Here is a 9,657-nt window from a genome sequence, read left to right on the forward strand (position 1 = left end):
ATACATTTTCAAATTAAATTAGTAATATGAATTTTTAAGAAGTATATCCTAAAAGTAATAGGATTATATGGCTAAAGATATTTACTTGTTCAATTTTATATGAATTAGACATACCGAAAGTAAATATACTAATAGGATTCCTAAAGGTAATCATGTAGGATTCCTAACGTGTAGTATTATGTCCTAAACCTAATAGGATTATAATGCTAATATCTAAAATTTCAGGTATGTCCTTATATTATGAGTTATTATTCTTAATATTATAAGGTTATTTTTGTAAACGACATTGTCTTCATACTTTTATAATAACTAGTTATTATGCACGTGCGTTGTACGTAAATCTTTAGTCAGAACTCTTATGTGAAAGAACAACTAACTAAATTTATCAATAAATTATTTACAAGATGAAATGTTCATTGTAGAGTAATTGACGTGATAAAAATACGACAATCATTTTGAATCTAGAAATTAATGGTATTACATAAACAGAATACTTGAATTCAAAATGATATCGTCTTAACTTACAAAGATGATAAAGTTATTTAATTAGTCTCATCTGCATTATTAGAACCACTTTATTGTCATGTAAAAGAAAGATATTCATAGAAACTTGCCCCTGTATTTTTTCCCTTTAAGATTAGATTTTATATTTTAAAAATTATTATTTAATTATTTTTTATTTATTAATATTTTAAAATTAACTCAATTATTTGAATTATGTAGTAACTCATAATATTTAGGAACATAAAGTATGTTATAAAAGATATCTAACTTAGTTTAGTTTTTAACTTTTTATGAACTAATATAAATTAAAATTTTAAAGGGTTGTAAGATTTTTTTTACTTAACTTAATATAAATGTTTTTAGAGCTTAATACTAAATTTTTCTTTTATATTTATAAAAAATTAAGATTCCTAAATTAATTTAAAAAAATTCCCTTCTCCAAATAGAACTCAAAATTCTCACGTTCCGGAATTGCCGCACTGAAGGAAAAATTAAGCATATAGACTCTTCCTTTTTCAAATACAACACATCGTGAGGAAGAATCTTGTATTGACTTTACAATATGCTACGTAAATCTCCTATTTTTCCTTTTTTTTTTTGTAATTAAGAATAATTATTATTTTTAAAAGAAAATTATGGACATGCCTTTTTAATCCAAGTAGAATCAACTTTGTAGGGTTAGTGTATATGTAGTTTAAGTCTGAAAAAGAATTTTATCATTAGGTAATTTATAATTATATCTTTAAATTATTCAAATATTTAAGTGCATAAAAGTCAATCAATATTTCGGGGATATTTTAGTCGTTCAACATTTAGCATAAATTATTCATATTTTTATAATAATATAGATATAAATATAGATATATATATATATATATATATATATATATATGAGAGAGAGAGAGAGAGAGAGAGAGAGAGAGAGAGAGAGAGAGAGAGAGAGAGAGAGATGGATAGCTATTCTTAGATATTGATATAGAATAGATTAAATTATTAGGGAAAGAATGCCAATTCGGTCCTAATGATTAAGGGGTGAGTTATCTCGATATAAATTTTTAAAATTAAATTTTTAAAAGGTTGTATTTTGTTTTAATTTATCTTAAATTTATCGCGTATTTAGTTGGAGTTATTAGCTAAAACATTTACTCATGTTATTTTTATACCAATTTGTTGTTTTGTTTTCTACCGTAGATTCGGGGCCGGAAAAGGCCCACGTTGGGGTTAAACCTCTCTAACAAAACCCCCGCCTCTTTCTTCTACAGTGTAATTCCGCGCCTTCTCTCACCTCTCTCTCGTTGTCCAGCTCGCTGATAAAGCTCAGGTCTTTCGCTCTTTCTTAAAACCCTAAATTGTTTTTGCAATTTCTTATTTGCTTCTGAATTCATCACCGTCAATCTGATATATTGAACTTAATTTCTAATAAAATTGTTCGCTCATGCTGTCTCGCATACTTGAATTGTTAGAAAATTTGTTCCTACAAGGTCGCTAAATAAACCCTTTTATGTATTCCATATAGTTGTTTGCTTCGACTAATAGACATGTTTATTGGCGGCACTCAATTGTGTGGCCTCGTGGCTAATGAAGTGGGTTGTGAACCATAAGGTCTCAGGATTTTTAAATTTCAGCCGAGGCAAAAAACATGACTAAGGGAATGCTATAGAATTTGGGATTGCATTTACCCATGTTTGATTATCGGCACTAGCTAATACTGGTACAAATTTTATACCAAAATCTTGGTATTACCTATCCCATTCGAGGTGGGATAACAGTCATAGGATTGTTAATCCCTGGATATCCCACCTTGTAACCAAATGACCCTTAAATTAGCAGGTACCCCCGTCAAAATAATCGGCATGCGCCCAAGTTGGCCTGGTCCCCACAATTATTAAAAAAAGTTGTTTACTGGTGTGTGTTAATTAGAAAAATATAAGATTTATTTAAGCTAGGCTGCTGCTATATCGATGAGTGAAGGCATGGATGGAACTATATTAAACACCATCTTTAAGTAGATTCAGAGTTTAATTTAGTGAATGTAGTGGTACTGTTCTTTTCTGACAATAGGTATGAACTTAGCATTAACATATTTTTTAAAAGAATTTGATCGGTGAGTGACAGTTTCCATACCATGCTTCACTACTGTTGCGCCTCAGTTGTTAGAAATCATGTTTATATTCTAAAACTTATTTGAATGATGCATGGCTTCATAAAATGCTCAGTGACATTTAATATATGGAACAAGGCGCATTTTTTATATTGATTTCCGTAGTACTCAATATCTCGCTCTCACTCATCAAAACACAAGACCCATCAACACTTTTGCAATTTTCAGTGGGGTACAGTTAGTCAAAGCTCCGGTAGCGGTTCTAGTCTTGGTTAAGAAATTGTGTAAGTTTGAACTCCATGAATTTTTTCTGGAGTTTGAAATAATAAAAGTTCAAACTTCATGATTTTTTTTGGAGTTTGAATTGCACATTAATAGGAATGATCCTTGGAATTTGAACTGATAAATGTTAAAACTCTAATTAAAAGTTCCTAGAGGCTTTCCGTGCTTTGTCTAGTTTTTTTTTTTTTTGTGAAACTTATATTTCCACATTAAAAAGTGGCTATTTCTCAAATATTTTAAACTGTGACTAAATATTAGCAAGCACTGTAAAAATGGACATCCCACCCAAGTTTTATGGGTTTAAGTCCGGTGTGTCCCTGAATATTACTAACACAATACTTCCTAGTGCATGCTTGGAAGTACATGAAGAATAGATGAGCACTGGCCTATTCTTGGACTCAATTTTGGAGATATAATCTAAATCCCTTCTAGGAGAATTAGATTCATTCATATACTAAATTTAGAATAAAAAAATTAACAATGAAATAGTTTGATAAGACGTTTTGGGAATATTGTTCCAGTAAGCTGCACCTGTGTATTAACGCTCCATTACATGGCTTGTTTGGTGAATTTGTGTTTTTCTTCGGTTGATATTGTTGATTTAGTTGAATAATTAATAGATATGGACGGAAGGTTTGTTTAACAGGTACTAAGAGCCATGGATGAAAGCTTATATGATGAATTTGGGAACTATATTGGTCCTGAAATCGAGTCTGATCAGGAAAGTGACAGGGAAGAAGAAGATGAGGTGCTCCTCGATAGGAGTGATGATGAGAGGGCTGCTTCTGATGGTGAGCAGCCTGGTGCATCAAACGGATGGCTGGCCACTCAAGAGGATGATGACATGGATAACCAAGTTGTCCTTGCTGAAGACAAGAAATACTACCTGACAGCTGAAGAGGTTTACGGCGAAGAAGTGGAGACATTGGTCATGGATGAAGATGAACAGCCTCTTGAAATGCCAATAATTAAACCGGTGAAGAATCTCAAGTTTGAACTTGGGGTAAAGTATTCGTCCACCTATGTTTCGACTCAGTTTCTCTTAGGTCTAATGTCAAACCCCGCGTTGGTTCGAAATTTTGCTTTAGTGGGGCACGTGAATCATGGGAAGACCTTGTTTATGGATATGCTGGTGGAGCAAACCCACCATTTATCTACGTTTGATCAAAACAGTGAGAAGCATATGAGGTATACAGACACAAGAATAGATGAGCAAGAGAGGAGGATATCAATTAAGTCTGTTCCTATGTCACTATTCCTGGAAGACAGCAATTGAAAGTCTTACCTCTGTAACATTATGGATGCTCCTGGTCATGTCAACTTCTCGGATGAGATTACAGCTGCTTTGAGACTTGCTGATGGCGCAGTTTTGATTGTTGATGCAGTTGAAGGAGTGATGGTAAGTTCCTTTTCATTTCTATGATTGGTTCAGTTGCAGATGATAACCTATAGCTTTCTTGATTCAGAGTATGGCGCAAAGTTTGTATAGGATGCTAGATTAAGGCATATGCTTCTAAACACTGGTTTTGTTTTATATGGGCGGAGACCTTGATTTCCCAGCCTCCTTTGTGCGTGGTAGAGTTTGTTCCCTTGTGACCATATTGCTATGTGAAGTTGCAACCAAATGTATAGTTTTCCCCTCGTACTCTGTCATGCAGACAGTATATTTAAGCAAAACTTCCATAGAAAATCGAGTTATATTCCTTGGCAATACTGTACGGGGACAGTAGTCAGTCTTTATACGTGATAAGTTAGTAACATAATTTCTGCCCTGCAGCATCCAGTGCAGGGCTGCTCAATTACCAATCTTGCCATCCTCTGGAGTTGATACATTGACTGCAGGAATTACGTAGCCGCTAGATAGATCTAAAGGTGACTTCCCAGCTAATTAGTCAAGTACAAGAGTATTAAACCTCCACGAATGAGAGTAATAGCATAGGTTTGACACCTTAGTTTTAATATATACATGAAGCACAATTTACTTTTGAAAAATAATGTCAGAAGTCTTATTCCCTTATTGTCAAATAGAATTGGTACTGTATAAACAATGTTTTGGTATATTTTCTTAATGCCTGGGGGTTGGGACTTGGGAGTAAGGAGTTTAAAGCGAGGTATAGAGATTTATATAGCCTGATAAAACATTCAACTAATGGAGTGGCTTATTTATTCATATAATATGTGGTCCAGCATTGTCTGCCTGATGGAGAATGGCGGTCCTTTAAACTAGCTGGTGTGTGGTGGAGTGCGTAGAACAATGAAGTTGTTAGACATACGTCTGAAACAGATTAACACTATGTAACGTGTATGGGACGTGATGACCATCTTTTTCCCCTAATTTCCTAATATTTAATTTTTAAAAGCCGTATTCCTACAATTGAGTTCTATCTGGACTTTATCTGGTATAACTACACCGAATAGCTAGACCACTTAATTTGTTGCTTGTGTCATTGGTGACAGGTAAATACAGAAAGGGCCATTCAGCATGCGATTCAAGAACGTATTCCAATTGTTCTTGTGATTAACAAGGTACCTTGTCTATCCCATTAAACTGGTGAAAATATCAAGTAACGTTGAGATACAGTTTATTTAGTTTTTCATTAAAACACTATTGTCTTTTTAGGTTGACAGATTGATAACTGAGTTTAAATTGCCTCCGAAGGATGCCTATTTCAAGTTAAAGCACATAATTGAAGTTGTCAACAACCAAATTACAGCTGCCTCGTCCGTAGCTGGCAATGCACAAGTAATTGATCCTGCATTAGGGAATGTCTGTTTTGCAAGTGCAACAGCAGGATGGTCATTCACACTGCAGTCATTTGCCAAACTATATGTTAAGCTTCATGGAGTTGCATTTGATGCCAACAAGTTCGCTTCGCAACTTTGGGGGAACTTCTACTTCGATCTTGACACAAGAGGTTTCAAGAAGAAACCACCTGCAAGTGGGGTCGAAAGATCTTTTGTGCAGTTCGTTCTTGAACCTCTCTACAAAATCTATAGCCAAGTGATTGGAGAACACAAGAAGAGTGTTGAAGCAACCCTGGCAGAACTTGGGGTGACTCTTAGCAATGCAGCTTACCGTCTAAATGTAAGGCCTCTGCTGAGGCTGGCTTGCAGTGCTGTTTTTGGCACAGCCACTGGGTTTACTGATATGTTGGTTCATCACATTCCTTCGGCTAAAGCTGCTGCAGCTAGGAAAGTAGAGCACATATACATGGGTCCAAAGGATTCAGTAATTTACAAAGCAATGGAAGATTGTGATTGCGCTGGCCCTTTGATGGTTAATGTGACCAAGCTGTATCCGAAATCAGATTGTAGTGTATTTGATGCTTTTGGTAGGGTTTACAGCGGTGAAATAATGACACGGCAGACAGTACGCGTTCTGGGAGAGAGATATTCACCTGATGATGAAGAGGATATGACTGTAAAAGAAGTTACCAAGCTGTGGGTATATCAAGATCGTAACAGGATACCCATAAGTAAGGCTCCTCCAGGTGCTTGGGTTCTGATTGAAGGAGTGGATGCTTCAATTATGAAAACTGCTACTCTTTGTAATTTGGAATTTGAGGAGGATGTGTACATATTTCGGCCCCTTCAGTTTAAACTCTGCCTGTGGTGAAAACAGCAACTGAGCCTTTGAATCCTAGCGAGTTGCCTAAAATGGTGGAGGGGCTTAGGAAAATCAGTAAGAGCTATCCTCTTGCAATCACAAAGGTTGAAGTGTCCGGTGAACACACAATATTAGGTACTGGTGAATTGTACCTAGATTCCATAATGAAGGACCTCAGGGAGCTTTACTCCGAGGTGGAAGTTAAGGTGCTTTTATACTCTCTCTCTCTCTCTCTCTCTCTCTCTCTCTCTCTCTCTCTCTCTCTCTCTCTCTCTTCATGCATTCATCTTTGTCAGTTCTCTGCTCGTTTTATGAGAATTGACAAATGCAAAATTTATTGTCAGCAGGGACTCAGATATCAAGCTTAACTGATCTCGAGGTGTTTTTCCTTTGTGTGTGCAATATTCAGGTGGCTGATCCAGTTGTTTCATTCTGTGACACTGTAGTTGAGACGTCTTCAATGAAATGTTTTGCTGAAACACCAAACAAGAAAAATAAAATCACCATGGTGAGATAGTCGGTTAAATTTTTTATCTTCGCAAGCTGAGTAATTGTTTCCCTTCTTGCTCACTTATATTTCTTGCAGATTGCTGAACCACAGGAGAAAGGACTTGCTGAGGATATTGAGAATGGTATTGTAAGCACAGATTGACCTAGTAAGAAACTTGGTGACTTTTTCCAAACCAAATATGATTGGGATCTGCTTGCTGCACGGTCCATTTGGGCATTTGGATCTGATAAGCAGGTCAATTGTTACGTAGCATAGTTGCTTTATCACTTAGTTATTTTGAACTTTTTTAATGGATTGCTTCTATTGTTTAGTTGAATTTTTCTGTTTTGACACTTCAAATATATTTGCAGGGACCTAACATCTTATTGGATGATACACTCCGAAGTGAAGTGGACAAGAGCTTGTTGAATGCTGTTAAAGATTCTTTTGTTCAGGGGTAACTTGAATTTCTTAGTTTTGTGCTTTCTTCCTGCCTGAGTTATTGGACTAACAAAATTTCAACAGGTTTCAATGGGGAGCTCGGGAAGTACCCCTCTGTGATGAGCCCATTAGAAATGTTAAATTCAAAATAGTTGATGTGAAGATTGCACCTGAGCCATCCAATCGTGTACCGGGTCAGGTTATTCCAACTGCACGGCGTGTAGCCTACTCTTTTTTCCTTATGGCGACACCCAGGCTTATGGAACCTGTGTATTATGTGGAGGTATAAGTTGTGTGTCTCAATTTTTTTTTTTTTTTTTTTTTGTATTGTTTGGAGCACACTTTGGTGAACGCATTTATGATAAATTGTTTGTTAAGTTCTTCAGATCACCATGTAAGAAAAGAAGGGGAAAGGGGTAAGCTGTATAAACACATTATTCTAATTGTTGGAGCTGCTGCTCTGTGGCCATTTATATCATGAAAAGGTTAGTAGCGGAACTGTCAGGACAGGATATTGGTGACGTTCTTGCTAGTGTTTTTACTATGTTCAAATGATAAGAAAAGTACATTGTTGAGCCTTGGTTGGGTTCAACTAGTTACAGAAATAGGGATAAAATTTGAACTAAAAGAAAAATAGGTTTTAAGATGTTTTCTTGTGTGAAACTTGGGCTAACTTTTTGGTGTCTTGCATTAGATCCAAACACCCATGGATTGTCTCTCTGCCATATACACGGTGTTGTCTCGGAGGCGTGGACATGTTACTGCAGATGTTCCTCAACCTGGGACCCCTGCCTACATCGTCAAAGTTTGATTTCTGAATATAGATTGCATCCTGGATTTTGATACAATGTTCTCATGTTATAACGTCAAATTTTCTCATGTGCACACTTCTTTGTTCAGGCGCTTTTACCTGTTATTGAGTCCTTTGGTTTTGAGACGGACTTGAGGTATCACACCCAAGGGCAGGCGTTTTGTCTTTCGGTATTTGATCATTGGGCTATTGTCCATGGGGATCCTCTTGACAAGAGCATCGTTTTACGACCACTGGAGCCTGCCCCAATTCAGCATCTAGCTCGTGAGTTCATGGTGAAGACAAGGCGTAGAAAGGTATGAATTCGAGCAAGGTTAATTTGAAATTTTCAAAAAGTTGTTTTCTCTTCAGATTTCTGGAACACCTGATTTGAAGTGGTGTGTGTCCCCTTCCAGATATCCCTTGTTTCCTCTTCTACTCTGATCTTGGTGCAAGCTCTCTTCCACATGTCCCTTGTTTCCCATTTAAGGCTTCATCTCTCACCTTTTCGTAGTTTCTTTTTGAAACACAAATATATGTGAAGGGGAATGTGGTGATCGAAGCTTGATTAATCAGCCTTATTTGAAGTAGTTATCGAGCTTTATTGAACCAGATGATTGTCTCAAATGATAAATCTATCCTTTTCTTTTTAGGGCATGAGTGAAGACGTGACCATCAACAACTTCTTTGATGAGGCTATGATGGTGGAGCTTGCACAGCAGGATGCTGATCTTCACCTGCAGATGATGTAGATATCACATAGTTGAGATGGTTTTATGTTTATGTTTAGGCGCCATTACTTCTTTATGTCATGTAGCCTACAGCTTCTTGAAAGATGTAGATAACTGAGGTTCTTGAACCACAAAATTTAATATTCTAGTATGAATTGCCATTCCAGGATTACAGATGGTTCTTGTTTCACTCCCTCCCTTTGAGGTCGTCTATACCTGGGGTGATCCCTTGTTCTGAGTTCTGACATTCGAGTATTTGAGTAAGTTTCCTCTGTCAAACCGTAGGTTTTCACATTACTGGCATTGAGAATTAGATTTCTGTACGCAAAAATGCAGCTAATTATTGGGGTGTGGTTCAAGTTCTGACTTTCTCCTCTTTTTGAATCTCTTTTGGATTCTAGATAGGTCTAAAACTTTATCTCATTATCAGCGTTGCCAGAATTTCCTTTCTTATATATTTTTATTTGGACATTATAACATCTATTCCCAGTTTTAGTGGATGAAAGCTTCATATCCTGAGTTAGCAGTGATACTGGATTTAGTTATGTCACGACCCAAATTATCCCTCCGTAAGATGTCGTGATGGCACCTAGTCTTTACGACTAGGTAAGCCTAATATTGCGAAAAATATAAAGAAAACACAATATTTTAAAGATAAATAACATATTATAAATAGCCAAGAGTAGTACCACTCGGTATATACAAAATAAT

The 9,657-nt window shown here is 36.2% G+C and overlaps 1 pseudogene; it reads left to right on the plus strand.

The window, feature by feature from the left end:
* Positions 1-1,701: 1,701 nt before the first annotated feature.
* On the plus strand, positions 1,702-9,240 carry LOC107825210 (110 kDa U5 small nuclear ribonucleoprotein component CLO-like; annotated as a pseudogene).
* The last annotated feature ends 417 nt before the right edge of the window (positions 9,241-9,657 follow it).

Source organism: Nicotiana tabacum, chromosome 23 (assembly GCF_000715075.1).
Source record: "Nicotiana tabacum cultivar K326 chromosome 23, ASM71507v2, whole genome shotgun sequence".
Lineage (NCBI taxonomy): Eukaryota > Viridiplantae > Streptophyta > Magnoliopsida > Solanales > Solanaceae > Nicotiana > Nicotiana tabacum.